Genomic DNA, 16,241 nt, shown 5'->3' with positions numbered 1-16,241 from the left:
TCCTTATTCAGATTTGGTGACGTCGGGCGCCACGTCGGGTGGGCGGCGGCCAATGGCGAGCCGGTGGCTATGGCAACCTCTTAATTTATAGCATATCTAAATTGGCTCCAGCCTTGCGCTTGGCACAGAGGGGGAAAAAGAAGGCAGCCCTATTGTTGAGGGGCGAGATTTTCACCTGGCTTGCCGGGGTACTCTGTGAGTATTTTGCCTCCTCAGGAGCCTTGGGGAGGAGGGGGTGCTCGCGGATCGGGGCCCACGGGGGGCTGGAGGACGCGTGTGTGTGTGTATCGGTAGATCGGTCCTGGGGAGACCCCCACCCCAAAGAAACAAGCCAGCTTTAGCAATAAAATGCGCCCTTTTATGCCCCCTTCTCGAGAAATCTCTAAAAAGGTATCAGGTGGGGGGCAAGGAAGGCATCCAAGGATAGTTTTCCTCGCGGTTTCCTTTCGGGAGGGGGCTTGGGCTGCGAACCGGCAGGCGGCATTACCTGTCTGAAACAGTTGCGCGCGAGGATCTGGACTGTAAAGTTTGTGTGAAATCGAGCCATTTATTCGGGACTCTGTATGTAAAACTATTATATTATATTTACTATATTACTGATGACGAATCCACCCCGGCAGTAAAATGAAAAGGGACCGGTAATTCTCGGAATGCCCATCCTACCACGTTCTGCTCAGAGTAGACCCGTTGAAATGAATGGACTTGCGTTCGTTGTGCCCATTCTTCCGAGTGGGTCTACTCTAAGGAGGACTGGCATGCAACCCCGGAATTTTTCTTTTTCACTCTTTCTCCCTCCCCCTCATTAATAATAGTAATATTAATAAATAGGGAAAATAAAACCTTTTGGGACCCCCTCCTTCTTTATCTTCTCGGGAAAGGGACTGGGAATCATAGAATCTCCCCCTCCCAGTGAATAATACTAATGCGAATAATTATAGCAATAAAACTTTGCCAATTAGTCCGCCCTTCCCCCGCACGCCGCCGCCCTCCAATTCCAGGGTCTCGAAAATTGTCCAAGGAAGCAATTGCAGAGGCAGAAAATGAAATGGATAAAATAATCTTCGTGCGAAACAAGCGTTCGAATAGAATTTTCACCTAGACTCGAATGCTTAAAGTTGCTACTCGGAGGCTGGGGGCGGTGCGAAAAAGCGAGAGTGTGAATAGAGCTCGATATATTTCGTGTTCCCCATTAACTTCTCCTGTGTGGATTGGATTTCTCCGAGCCCCGATTCTCTCAAGGCCTATCGGTGGGGTGGGGGTGGGGGAAGGGGAAGGCTTACTTGGAAGTAAGGTCCATTGAAACGCCACATGGCCCAGTTAGGAAGGTTTGGGAGTGTGTTGGCAGGGTCCCTTCCCTTCAAAAATAAAATAAAATTCCTAATATAGGAACACTTTGGAAGTGTATGATCCAGGAGTGGGGAGGAGGAGGGGGTCGTTGGCCTCGTGCGCCTGTTGCCTAGGAATTTGGAGAGAGGGCTTGGCACCCCCCTTCTTTTTGTCATGCAAGGTGCACGGACAATAGGGGGGACAGGAGAGATTAACTTACAAGGTTCTCTCTCCTCCCCCACACCCCAAACCATTCCTTGCTCTCTAGAAATGGGAGGGTTTGACAAGCCTCTCACAAAGCCGCCGTGAATGGTCCGAGCCCCAAATACATAGTTAGTCATTTCATTAAGTCTGATAATGAAGAGAGAACTCTTCCACCCCACCCTCATTTGTACGACAACATTAGAAGTGTGGGTGGGTGGGGGGTGCGGGAGCTGAGAAGCAGAGCTTCAAAGAAGAGCTGGGGGGGAGGGCAGAAACCCAAATAAATGCCCCTTCCTTCCTTTTCCCCAGAACTCGCCATCTGAAATAGATGCCATCTGAAAAGAGAGAAAATGGGAACCGTTCGTTCTTCCTAATGAAAATCTATTTCCTCGACGTGAGCTCGGTGCGTTAGGAGGCCAGACGGGGACTCAACGGGATCCTTCCCACATCCTTACTCTAGGAAGACCCCCTTCCTCTTTCAAATGGAATCTAATTTTTCGTAAGAAGAAAAAAAAACAAAACAAAAACCCAAGCCACTTAATTTGCCTATTGGCCAATTTCTAATTTTGGAGGGGGGAAGGAGGAAGTGCTCTGGGCTGGATAAGGCCCCGATTTTAAAATACGCGTCGGAGCAAGAGGGAAGGGGGGTGGGCAAAGCTTCGGTGTGTGAGGGTCGTGTTTGCGTGTGTGTGTGTGTGTTTATGAAGTCGGTGGCGAAGGGAATATTAATGGCCCTTCCTGGACCCAACGCAGAAAAATCAGTTCAAAACAAAGGACTGGTGTGTTGTCCTGTGAGTCCAGCAGCCAATACTTTTGTTCCCAATGTGAGTGAGAGAGACCAGCTATAGAACAAGGGAGACAGACATTGGACTTTGACCGGAGTGGAGAGTTCTAAAAATGGAATGTTATTCAGTCTGGCAAACCTATTTTTTAATTATTAAAGCAGAAATCGTTTCCTGTCTTGACTATATGCAGTGAGATTTTAAAAAAGGAAAAGGGTTGTGTGTGAATGATTGTAAATTGAGACTCTCACCCTTAAGCTTATTCCCTTTGGCAAGATCTTTCCAGGTTTCCACCCGTTTGAAGGGGTTCTCTGTGTCCAAGGAAAGGTCTAAGGATGGTAGAGGGGTGGGGGTGGGGGTGGGGAGGTAAATTCGACTTAAAGCAGAGTACTTCGGTTTTAAGATTCTGGATTGTTTTCTTTGGGTCTCTGTGTGAGATACGGCCACCCCCCCACCCCCAATATTTAGCACGGTGCGAAGGTCTTTGTCAAACGTGGGTGTATTATTCCTAGAGAAAGCTTTTCCAATCTAAACGGAAATTCAATTATATGTACCGTCCAGACACATATATCACACACACGTGCACTTATCTCCATCCCTTTTATTAACATACCGCTCACACAACTGCCATGTAAGACGTGAAGTTAATCCGTATCCTACCTACTGACTTTGTTGGTGGCATTTAATGTTGGCGTTCGTATCTCCCTTTACCTTCTGGTCTCAAAATCTTTTTGAATCTTGAAGAGACTCGGAAAGACTCCCACGCAGAAACCCATGGCCTCGAGAAGCATTTGGAGGGCGGGGGGAGATCCGTGGATAAACACTCTAGATATTTGTTTCCTTCCAAACACAAGGCAAAACAAAGACCTTTATGTACACATACATTTCCAAAGGCTCCCTGCGCGCCCTTCCTTGCAAATATTTTCTATTGGGTAAAATATATCAATAGGACTTGCATTTATCTGCAGGTTGTTGTTTTGTTGTTGTTTTTTAGGGAACGATTTAAAAAAATTCTTTCCAGTTTTAAAACTATGTTTTTATCTGCGTAGGGAAAATCGAGTCCCGCATATATACACGGATACGTATACAATATAGTAGAACATGCATTGTTACTCGTGGGTTGTGTGTTTTTTTAGTGTGGTTTCGCCTGTGGTAGTGTTTCCTTACCTATGAATAAAACCCCGAGGAATTACCTTGCGTTTATATTTACCACGCACCGCAGAAGTTTAGGTTGTTATGTACCAATAAACGAGGTGTGTGCTGAGCGCGGAGACAGGGTAGCGCGCACGTTCACGCACAGACTTCGCCATAAATCTATATGGAACGAAGGAAAAACGAGTAGAGAACAAGACATCCAAACCCTGATGGTGCGTAGATAGAAGGGGCTTTGGACTGAAAAAGTTCGCAAGCCTGAAAATTAATGCACCCCCCCAAAAAAGCCTTCAAGGGTCGTTTCTAAAGCTTTAGACTAGAGATGTGTACTCGAAGGTGGTTGAATCTGGATTCCAGTTTGTGCAACTTCAGTGTAATTCGGCATGAAGAACGTCCTACCTAGAGAGCCTTCCTTATACGGAGATATCTGTGGAAAGATACGCAGTTACTCGGTCATGCGTTTATGAATGCGTAGAATACCCTGAACCTCACCGTTAATATCTCCCGGCCACGTGCTTCCGTCCTCTTTTATCGTCTATAAAATATTTGATATATGTAGGGGTTCTTATCGTTTTCACCCAACCTTGGCAGCTTCTTCTTCCAATTTATTCTTCGGTGTTATGGGAAGGAGGTGGAGGAGGAAAAGAGCGGGCAACGGCCGCAAGAACCACCTTGATTTCTTTTATTTATTGCCGCAATCCTAATCGCATTGCATTTACTTCAAAGTAAGTCCCGATGACTTCAGGGGGTTGCGCTCCTTCCTTCAGCGCGGCTGGGATCGCAGCCACAGCGCAACGGAGGAGTCCTTCCTTTATGGCGCTAGCATCCCTCTCGAATATGGTTGGCCATATTAAACCCAATCCTCTCTCTCTCTTTCTCAGAAACGCGCACACGCACAAATCCTCCACCCCCGAACCGGACCTTCTGCCGTCATCACTATCGGCTACTCAAAAATCTGCATGGGGGAGGCGAAAGCCCCTTTCCCACCCAGCTACGGTTCCTTACACATCACCGGGCATCTATACATCAGAACTGATAATGCCCACAAAATCGATAATTTCCCTCCCTATCAGCATCTGGGAAGAGGAGATAACTCTTTCTCCCACCCTTTCAGTTCTCCCTCATCCAGGATGGAATAGGCTTTTCACCCCTCTTCCTCATTTTAATGCACTGGGAAGGAAAGGGTGTGTGTGTGTGTGTGTGTGTGTGTGTGTGTGAGAGAGAGAGAGAGAGAGAGAGAGAGAGAAAGAGAGAGAGAGAGAGAGAGAGAGAGAGATCTTTTCTCCTTCCATTCCCCGAACTGTACTACATTGGAACCAACACCCCCATTCCACTCGCACAAATCTTCAGCTCTTTTTCACTCCTCTTGCACTTGGAAGAAAGAGGCGAGTGTGTATGTTTATGTATATTATATATACCTCCATTCCCCAAACTGTAATACATTAGATTAGAACCTCCCCTCTCCCCAATTCCCTCCACACAAATCTTCCACTTTTTCCATTGGAAAGAAGGTGTGTGTGTGTGTGTGTGTGTGTTTCTGTGTGCGTTTTTGTGTGTGTGTGTGTCTGAGAGAGAGAGAGAGAGGAATCTTTTTGCTCCCGTTCCCCAAATTGTACTACATTAGAGCTCCCCCATAACCCCCCCCCCGAAATCTCTAGCTCTTCCTCCATTGCTCCCTCCCCCGCTAGGCCTATTCCGGGGTCCCGAGCGCGCTGGAACAGATGGTTAGAGAGAATCAAACCCTACAGTCTCTCTCTCTCTCTCTCTCTCTCTCTCTCTCTCTCTCTCTCTCTCTCTCCTTAATTCATAAAGCGACTGCGCGTTGGCAACTGCGGCGGTGACAGTAATAAGAGGCGCGCGCGCTGTTGATGGAATTTACTATATAAAAAAAAAACAGAAAAGGAAAAGAAAAGAAAGCAGCAAAGCGCCCCTTTGAAGAGAGTAAAGTGTATCAACATTACAGCGCAACAGACGGCGGAGGGATAAAGGAAACAGCGAAAAGACAAACAAGATAATCATCTGTTTCCAATCAGTTAAGCTCTGTAGAATTTGTAAGGCTGCACTCTGCATATCCCCCCTGAGTTTTGTAATTAATTACCTATCTGTTTGGCATTGCGACGGGTTTTTTCTTTTGTTGATATTCCAAATTATTCCCCACTCCCCATCGCCCCCGCCAACCTTACAGGAGTGTTGTTTAAAAGACACATGGGGGAGGAAGGGAGGGGGAAAGACGTGGGCGCGCGTGTTAGTGGCTTCGGCGGCTCCAAGCTGTCCATTATGAGGGATGGGGAACGCGTGGCCTTCCAGATATTGGGACTCTAATTCCCAGCAGCCCCAGCGGCAGCAGCCAGGACCAGGGCCAAGAGGTCCGGGATGATGGGAGTTACACTTCTGCGGGGTCTGGTTCCCTGGTGCTGCTGCTTAGTCTAAAGGCGCACCAGCGCGTTTCCAGCAAAACCCCCAAAGGAATGTGTCTCTTTGTTGTGTCCAATCTTAGTCCTACTCAGTGTAGACCCGCTGAAGTCAATAGACAAAAATGCCTTCGGCCCATTGATCTCAGTGGGTCTACTCTGAGTAGGAGTTAAAGCTAGACTGAAAGGCGCTTTTTTGGGGGGGCCAAAATCCAACGCAGGCTTGTTTGTTTATTTGTTTGCTTGTACGATGCTTTGCAGGGAGCAATAAAGCAAGTCTCTGCCTCCAAGGAGCTTACAATCGAGAGAGAGAGAAGTATGACTCAGAAATCTGTCGAATGGGGCCTAGTCTTTGACATTTATCTCCCCGCTCTCCTGTATACGCACCCCGCCCTGCACTGAATTAACAGATCTCACAGCATCCAGTGGGACTTTCTCCCAAGCAAACGTGCGCAAGGGCGCAATCCCCGCAGAGTTAGTGTACACCGCTCTGTTCCACCGGCTTTTCTCTCTAAGCAGCCTCGATCAGGAAAATAAAGCCTTCACTTTCCATTTATTTTAGCTAGGGTGCATGTGTATGCGCGCGCGCTTTAAATCCCTCCCCTGTTCCAAAGGCGGGAGGGAGAGTCTCTAAATAAAAAATAAAATAAAATAAATTTAGATTGCATTTCCACACTTCTTGGAACCAAGTCCCAGGGAGTCCAAGCGGGGCTTATTCGTTCCCAGGAGGAGACAGCCTTAAAAATGATTAACCTTGGCAGGATCGTGTCTTTGATTCCTGCACACACACACACACACACACACACACACACACACACAGCGCGCACATTGTAGGTGCGGAATGGAATGTGCTTGTTTCTGCAAAGGAGGCGAGGAGTTTTGAGAAAAGGGCAAGCGAAGAATAGGCTTGGCAACAATGAGAGTGGTGGAGTGTTGGGGTGCGTGTATGGATGACTTCTGATTTTCCTCATTAAAATCTCCTTCTGGAAAAATAAAAGAATAGGTAGGGAAGGAAAAGATGTTGGAGGGGGAGGGTTCCTTTTTGATATATAACATTAAACAACCTCACCAAACCCAGCGAGGTTCTCGGGGCTTGTGGGCTGTGGGGCTCTTTCTGAGTGGCTGCGTTACAAATTGTAAATTTAAATTGCTCGCCGGATTCATTACTGCCTCCCTTTGATTTCAGTCAGCCGTGAAAAATTGTTACTGGTGTACCACTGCGAAAGTGTTTTGCCGCAAAGAGCAACAGCCCTAATCACCCAGCTTTCTCTCTCTCCCACAAAAGTGTAATTATTTTGTTTTGGGTGTAAATATAACCTACGGTACAAAAAGTCCAGCGGCGTCTGAATGCATTACGGAGCGCATTTAAAGGAGATCCGTCCGAAATTAATACCAAGGTTAAACAGGAAAGAGAGAAGGGGGGGGGGGGGGATAAAGCAGGCAGCTTGAAACGACACCTTTTTATAATTATTTTTAAAAGGAGAGTGCGAGCGGGGGGAAAGAAAAAGAAGAAAGCGAGAAAGGAAAATTTTAAATAAAATAAAACGTAAAAGAAAGCTGAAAGGGGTTCATTCACACACTTTCACAAGCTTCCTCCGCGAACAAAGAGATGGAGAAGGAAATCCCCTCTCCAAAGCTGGGGGCTGAATCTCCTGCCGGGAGGCCCTTCGGGAAAGAACAGGGTCTGGTCAGTTGCGCAGGAGACGTTCCCACCAGCTTGCGCTCCGGAGACCTCACTCCAGGCTCTTGCTGGCTCTGAAACGAATGATAGGAGGCGACCCTCGCGTCTGTCGCCTCCGAAATAAATAATGCCCCCCCTTCCCTCCCTCCACCCCAGCCACAGACGTAATGCCAGGACTCGCTTTCTCTTAGGGACGCCCACCGGCGTGCGCAAAGAATCTTGGCGTCTGTTCAATAATGTCATTTATAATGCCACCCCCGCCTATACACACCGGGGTTTGTAGGTGCTGGTTCAGACATGCATATTCATCACATGGCGACTGCCAAAACAAACCAACAAACAAACAAACTGTGATGACTCGCGTGTGTGAATGAGCCTTCACGAATCCAGGACCTCCAAATCTCATACTTTCCTTCCCCATCCCATGGCAGCAAAGTGCACGCAAAGTCCCCCAGCCCACCGTTTCTGTTCCATTTTTACACACCGCTCACCAGCCCACACTTTTACCAAAACAGCGGCCACCTAGAAATTATTTCACAGCTTTTCGAAAGGAATCTCTAGTCCGCAGAGCTTGGAGAGAAATGGAGCGACTGTACCCCCTCCTGCGAACCGCTCACCAACACCGGAAAGTGCTATAGAGTTGAGCTGGGAATAGGTTGGTGTAGAAATCTGAAGAACGCAATAGAATAAATAAAGAGAATAGTAAAATTATTATTATTATTATTATTATTATTATTATTATTAGCGGTTTTGGGCATTGGATATCGAATTCTTAAATGGATTTCGGGATCGTTATTTCATAAGTAAACGGATTGTGGTACACTCAGACAGTACACGCCTCTGACCTCTGGAACTCTGGAATCGTTTCTCTGTATATTTTAGGATAAGCTGGAAGGGTATTTCCAATTACGCGCGTTAAATTTGGGCGCGTTTATACATCCTGGCCCCCCTTCCCACGCGTTCCGCACATATGCAGCTTACGCGGGGTTACCTCGCGAGTTCGAGTGACTTCCCCACATCTCCCACGCCCGGGAATTGGGCTGGGATGCGTGGATCCAGTGAGCTGCAGGTTCCTTCCAGGTTTCCCCTCAAACTTCTAATTCCATCAAGCCTACTGGAAACGGAGGTGTGCGTGTGTGTGAGAGAGAGGGAGGCGCGCCTTGAGGAGCAGGCGGGCCGAGTTCATGGAACCCTGCTAATTAATTGTGTCATTAAAGAAGCATCGTCTACCCACCCAAGGAAAATAAAACGGGTTGCTTGGTATACGAGGAAGCGGTGCTAAAGAAGGAGAGCGCTCATTTCGAGTTCCTCCTCCGCTTCCACCCCACCCCACCCCTTCTCCAAATCCCCCCTCCCTCCCCCCGCCCTCAATTCTTCTCTCTGAGCTGCACAGACTCTCCGCAGTTGGTTGGAAGGAAAGGAAGAGAGGGGTGAAGAAACAGAAAGGACACTCGAAGTCGGATAAACTGCGTACCTGGAACAAGGACCCGCCGGGTGCCGTCGGACGGCAAGAAAGAACTGCAGAAAGAATCCCCCGTCTCTCTCTCTTTTTTAAGAGGAGAAGCGCAGCCTCGAACCCATAGCGTCTGCCCGCCCACCCACGCCTCGAGGGGGTATAAAAAGCTAAGAAAAAGAGGGAGGTCCTCCTTTTTTAAAAAAGAAAAGAAAAAGAAAGAAGCAATAGAATCACGACTGATCTCAGACGAGACTGCTGCGATCGACGGATTGTTGCTCCGTTCGTCAGCCAAGGGACCGGGGAAAAGGAGCCGGTCGTGTGCAACACGCGGGGGGGAACTGTGCCCGCGTGTGCTGAGCTTGTCTCTGTGCGGCAGCCGCTACTGGCTACTAAAATTAGAGGCGAACTTTTCCAGATCCGTCTCTGAAAAGAATCTGCTCTCTGGCTAGAAGCGACTGCGTAGTAGTGAACGAAGTAGTGAACGTGGCACGTGTGAATGTGCTGCTCCATATCAAAGATGGGGGAGAGAGGTTTCTGCACGTGAGGCAGAATGAGAGGGTAGACATCTGGACCCTGCCATTTCAGAGTGTGTGTGTGTGTGTGTGTGTGTGTGAGAGAGAGAGAGAGAGAGAGAGAGAGAGTGAGTGCAGAGAGCAGGAGTGATTTGTGTTATCTTTGTGCAAGTTAAGAAAGATTTTTTTAAAAAAAACGTTTTGCGTGAAATAAATTATCGTTATCAGGCTGTGCTAAATCCTATTCTCAGATATGTTTATTACGCGCAGATAGTTTTAAAAACTTGTGCGCCTTCATACCACACTTTTTGAAGCGGCTCAGTCCAGCGATCTATCTTCAGAAGTTTATCGCTTTCAACTTCAAACACAGATCGGTTTTTCAGCTGGAATGCGCACGTGTCTCCAGACACAATGATTTTCCATGGAATCGGTTCACACCTTATCTGCCAGCAATCAAGCGATGTACAGAAACGTGTGAGCCAGCCTGACGGACAAGCATTCTGGGTTGGGTGGGATACAGGGTGAATCGGGTTCTGCTTTGGATATGGGTCTCTACTATGAATGTTGGTCTCTACTCCACACCATACATTTAAGGCACTATGATAACACTTTAAACAGCTTCACCCAAAGAATCCTGGGAATTGTAGTTCAGTAAAGGTGCTGAGAGTTGTTAAGAGACCCCTGAATTCCGCTCACAGTTATAGTTCCCAGAGTAAGTCCTTTACCTTTTTTTTTAAACCTCTTTCCAGTGAACTCTGGGAATTGAGAAGGTCTCCTACTTTCTGCACCCTTGCAAGGCCACAGTGGCTTAGCGTGGGTTGTCAGCACCCGGGGCAAGGCAAGTAATTTGCGCCCCCTAACCCATGGATTTGCGCCCCCTAACCCTAACCCCCAGATGTTGTGCCCGGTGCAGCCGGCGCCCCCGCACCCCCCACGCTACGCCACTGCAAGGCCACAACCTCCAAGGTTCTTTGGAGGAATCCATGACTCCTAAAATGGAATCCTAGTGCTTTAAATGTATGGTGCAGGTGCAACCTAAAGAATGTAAAATGCCAATGTTTAACCTCTCTGGCTGACTTTGGTAAGAGGGTGGGCTTGATTCCCACACTTTGCCCCTACCTCCTTCTGGATGAGGTGAAGAGCCTGTGGATGTCATACCAGGGTTCATGATAAGCTTTGCACATTCATTGGTACAAGGTTGTGAGCCAGGCCTCATTTGCACAGAAGCAGCAGTGTCAGGGGTGAACCACTGCAATGCCCTACTAGTGGGAACTTGTATGATGGAATGCTGCACCACAGGGGAGCAAACGAGGATAACATCCATGTAGGTAGAAATCTTTATCTAGGATAAAGATTCAGACCTAGCCTTCTGCTTGATCTATCCATTTTCTTTACTGAAAGGGTGGTGGTGGTGGTTGGGAGCGGCATCAATAATAATAATAATAATTTTTCAGTTTATGGTTTTACAATTGATTATCCAACAATCACCATAAAAACAAGATTCCAAAGAGTCTCCTGGACTTCCTCCCTCCCCTTTGTGGGTCCTTTTGTTAACCATTTCCTCCTGCATCCAAATCTTTGACATCTCCATTATATCCAAAATTCAACATTAAACTACAAGTGTTACTCCAATCGAGAGGAGCATTTTGTTATGCTAGTAACCAGCAGTGCCGGTTAGCTACCCCATTCTGAAGTGTTACAATCTGGGAACCTCAATGAGAACTAGACCCTTATATTAATGACCGAATGAGGTCAGTGTGCACATGAAATGGCTCATGTATACTACTAAACCGTATGTTATGCTACCCCTCCATCACTGAAGTGTGTCTCCCCCTGTCCATCCCTTGACAGAGAAGGCAGCAAAGTGAACTATATATCCTACCTGGGAGTATTTTCCATTGAAATAAACAAGTTTTTTTTTTTTTTACAATCTAAATAAACATGCCTAACGCTTGAAACTCTGGAAACCAACCCCTTTGACCTGGAAAACAGCACATACGCATCCTAGGTGAAAACTGAATGTCAAGCATGTTGGGTTTCTTTTTAGTGATGGAGGTGGTGAAAATATGGTTATGCTTCTGCACATGCTTAGAGACACTCTCAACCACCTCCTCATATCCCACAATTAAACCTTGACGTTACAAACACGTTCTGCTTTAAATCTGTATTTCGCTCGTTCCTATTAAGTCATGGCTATGTTAATGGAACAGTCTGAAATTAGTGGCGTTAATGTTATACAGAGGTTTAGAGGACACCCCACCCCCTGCATTTCTCTTTGGGTTGAAGGGAACTGGAAGCAGTACAAGCAGAGGCCCCACTCTTCTGCTCCATGATAATCAACCCACAAGAACTACCATGCCCAGGTTCCCAACTCACCATCACTGGAGCGCCTTAGAAAGTTCACAAACAGTACTGAAAAGCCAGTGTTCAGTAGCACCAGGTGGGTAGTGTTAAGGCAGGCTCCCTCAATCTCAGCCTCCAGGTGTTTTGAGACTACAATTCCCATCATTCCTGACCACTGGTCCTTCTAGCTAGGGATCATGGGAGTTGTAGGCCAAAAAAACATCTGGAGGGCCGAGGTTGAGGAAGCCTGTGTTAAGGGATCATAACTGAGCCCCATTATCCAAACTGGAGTATGCAACTCAGATTGGAGAAGCAAGCCCTGACGCCAAAACCCTGGAGGGAAGACACTGATTTTTATTGGATAATTCTGGCATAGAGCTTCCGAGAGGGAGTGGGGAGGGCTCAAGTGCTTTCTCCCCCTCCCCATTCCCCAAGAGAGCTCTGTGGCACTCAGGTTCTGGTTTCCCGCAGGCATCTGGGTGGCCGTTGTGAGAACAGGATGCTGGATGAGATGGGCCATTGGCCTGATCCAGCAGCAAGGCTCTTCTTATGTTCTTAACTTGGGTCTCAAACTGTTGTTGGACTACAACTCCCATCACCCCTAGCTAGCAGGACCAATGGTCAGGGATGATGGAGATTGTAGCCCAACAACAGTTTGAGACCCAAGTTTGGGAAACCCTGCACTCAACAAATTCATGAAGGATTTGGTTAACATTGGCTGCTTGTTATGATGGCTATTCTCCCCCTCTGCTGTGGTGGCCTGCTGGGAATTACAAGTGAAGAGAGGTCCTGCTTGTGAGTTTCCCACAAGGCATCTGGTTGACCTCTGTGAGAACAGGATGCTGGAGGAGATGGGCCACTAACCTGATGCAGCAGAGCTTTCCTTCCTCCTCTCAGAGGCCAAGCTCTCTTTGCTTTAGGCAACCCCTGACCAGCAACATTTGAAAATAATGCAGGCGGGACTGGATCCTGGGAAACATATGGTTTTCATCACACCTGATGAAGTTGTGTGCATCTACATACTGTAGTGTATACCTGTGAACCCATCAGAGGACCAGACCACCCACCCATTCATTTTCCTGTGTAAAGTCAAGAAACCTTTCTATTAATCTCACTTGAGTCTTTCCAGCACCCCTCCCCCAATTAAACAGAGTTTTGTTCATCTGGCCCTCTGATCACCTCGTTCACAGCTGAATGTGTTGCTAACATCCACCTTCCTTCTTTAAAGCTAATAATTTGGTTTGCACCAGAAGTCTCAGGTCTCGCGGGAGTTGGCTTTTTGTGTGTGTAGGGGGCGGGGAGAAAAAGTAAATAGCCACAGGGCTTTTCTTTATCTTTGTTCGGATTATTTCCCAAACTTCCGGTTCCTTCTTCCGACGAAAGTCTGTAGACGAATTCCAGCGCAGCAAAATAACCCGGACAAAGGAAGCGCTGAAGGAGTCCCCTGAATAATGCGGGAGCGCTGTGTGTGTGTGTGTGTATATATATATATATATTACCACGATGTAGGAAGAGCTTTTCAGATAAAAATATAAGTTGCAAGATGTCTCTCTGATCAGACCATTTGTGTAGAAATAAATCTTCTGCAACACACACACACACACAAAATCACAAACTTTACTTGCAGAACTTAGTTTAAACGTTCCGAAAAGAATAATTCTGTTACATTTTGTTTTAGTCTTAGAACAGTGTCCGCTTAACAGTATATTTTACTAAAATGTAGCTTTTCCAGCTAGAAATCCACAATACTCTGTCTCTCTCGCTCCCTCTCCTGCTTCAAGCTATATACATGCTGAACCACACCCAGCTAAGCACTGCTAAAAACTCTGTGATGGGGGGGGGCAACTTTATTAACATATGCAAACAGTATGTAGCTCTATCCAAACCTTGTGGTTTGGTCCTAAGGTCTAATTCACATCGCCTTCTACACAAGCCTCATGGGAAAATATTGACATGCGCTTAAGCATTCTTTACAGTGTTGGACACAATTTAATTAGAATTCGCAGCCTTTTATGTAATTTTAAACACAACGTCAACATTCTCTTCCCCTTCCTCTGTGTTTCAGACCAATGTGATCCCCGCCCCGCACCCTCTACACCTCATATTTTATAGATAGGACCACTGCAGAACTAGATGGTGTGTGACGGTGGTTACAAAAAACTGAATGGGTCAGTGTAGCCAGCCTTGGCGCATACACAGAAGGTGACTATTAATTTGTTGTTATAACTCTGCTGAACTCCGGCCTTCAACAAAGAAATCACTTATTAGTTTAAACCATCATTAAAAACAACGACAACAAGTACTCATTAAGACTCATTTTCCTTTTCAACTTTAGGTTGAATTTAAAGGGGCTTTTAAAACTCTGCTGAAAACGAAGTCCCCAAATCTGAAGTGGCGTCTCTCTCCAAAAGACCCCCGTTTTTTGTTTTTGTTTTGCTTTAGTTTTCCGAGAGAGGAAGGGTCATTCTCAAATGTTATGCAGAAGTGTCCAGGCTGTCGGCTACCTGGAAGTCTTCCATGACAAGGAGCCTCTAATTCTTGACCACGAGTGAAAAACATTGAGGAGACCTAGAGATGCCTTAAACCCAGCTATGAAGATGAAGTTCTAGCCTGTTAGGGCTACGATTTCACCTTTCACGCTCTCTCTGTCTGAGCAGGCTTGGAATATGACTGCTACACTACTGCTCCTAAAACAAGGATCTCGCCACCCAAACCCTAACAGCTTCTCGTCAGGGTTATTTTAACCACATTTTATTTTAAATAATAAGCCTACAGGAAGGGACATACAATGGCAGAGATTGGTGAGAAGCCTGGACTTGCTGATTTCATTAAAGCCCCCTCCCAAATAACCAGTGCTTTTTGGGGGTACGCAGGGGTACGCAAACCCCTAAACATTTTGTGAATCTAAGTTTGGCCTCATTGAGGGGCAGTATTTCAATATGAGTAGGAGAATGAGAGTACCCCTAAACATTTTTCTTCAAAAGCACTGCTAATACCTATCCAGGCCCCCTCTAATTCCAGCACCAAGAGATACCCTTAGTCAGATATCTTCTTACGTTAGCTGTGCCAGCTGATCCTCCATGTTTAGGAATAGTGTACCTGCAACAAACAGTTGCGGTGGCGTGGGGAGAGCAAAGAGGAAGTCCTGCTTCTGGAGCTTCGGCAACTTCCGGAAACAGGAAAGGGGGGTGGACCGGATGGCGCCTGGACGTCACCCAGCATGGCTCTTTTTATTTTTAATGTTTCATTCCTAAACTATTGTTGAGGCTCATTCAACCATCACACACAGATCATTGAACCCAAACAGCTATTTTAACGCCCAGCAAACCGGCATCAGATAACCCCATATAGTTACAGGAACACGGGAGGCGGCCTTATCTCGAGTCAGCTCAGCATCGCCTACACTGACTGGCAGCGGCTCGCCGGGGTTTCAGGCCTTTTTCAAAACCACCCTGGAGACGCTGGGGATTGAACCTGGGCATGCTCAAACCACTGAGCTTTAAGGCCTTCCGCTTCCCCAGCTGAAAACAAAACAAAACAAAACAAAAACAAAAACAAATTCAGCAGCATGATCCTACAACCATCACGAAAAGCAAGATGGAGTCAGGGGTACCAAGTTGAATAAAATAATTTTGGGGGGGGGAGGTAAGCCCCGCCCCACATAATCAATCATATGATGTGGCACGCGCACACTATTTGAATAACAATGCCCATCGACTGGGGGCGGGGGGGGGGAGCGCGGCGGCAGACAGAGCGCTCCAATATTTTATGGGGCGGGGCCGAAGGACCTCGGGTCCCTAGGAGTTGGCTTCTATGGATGGAGTAGATTTAAACAAACACCACCCCCTCCAAAAATCCCGAACGGAAGGGGGGCAATCGTACGTCATTGGGCCAAGGGTGTCATAGACCTGTGGGGCCACCACCACCGGAGCCAACCTCTACGAGTCAATATAAAATATAAGAGGGGGCTGCCCTCCCCAAGTTGATGGGCATTCCCATTCAAATGGTGTGTGCGCATTGCGTTATGTGATCGATTGTGCAGGGCGGGCTTACCTGGGCCCCCACAATATTTTGTTCAAATTGGCACCTGTGGCCACCACAGAAAAGGCTCTGCTGCGGGCACGCCAACCCAGGCAAGCTGTCACTGGAATGAAGGAAGGTGAGCAGTTTTTCTTCATTCGTTCCGATGGGCCGTGGACAAGAACAAATCTATCTATAACACACAAACTCTCTCTCTCTCTCTCTCTCTCTCTCTCTCTCTCTCTCTCACACACACACACACACACACACACACACACACACGAGCTGATTCTGGCGAGCTAGGCGAATGGCCCATGGAACATTCTGAGTTGCCTGAGCTGGGTGTGAGTGGAG

General features: G+C 47.1%; 1 long non-coding RNA gene across 1 annotated transcript; it reads left to right on the top strand.

The window, feature by feature from the left end:
• The first annotated feature begins 83 nt into the window (after nucleotides 1-83).
• On the top strand, nucleotides 84-2,487 carry LOC309330504. Its single transcript, XR_014151453.1, has 2 exons — nucleotides 84-195; nucleotides 1,840-2,487. It is a non-coding gene; the product is annotated as an uncharacterized lncRNA (long non-coding RNA).
• Nucleotides 2,488-16,241: the final 13,754 nt, after the last annotated feature.

This window comes from Podarcis erhardii, assembly GCF_964252035.2.
Source record: "Podarcis erhardii genome assembly, chromosome: 15".
NCBI lineage: Eukaryota > Metazoa > Chordata > Lepidosauria > Squamata > Lacertidae > Podarcis > Podarcis erhardii.
This window is presented reverse-complemented; position numbering and strand designations above follow the sequence as displayed.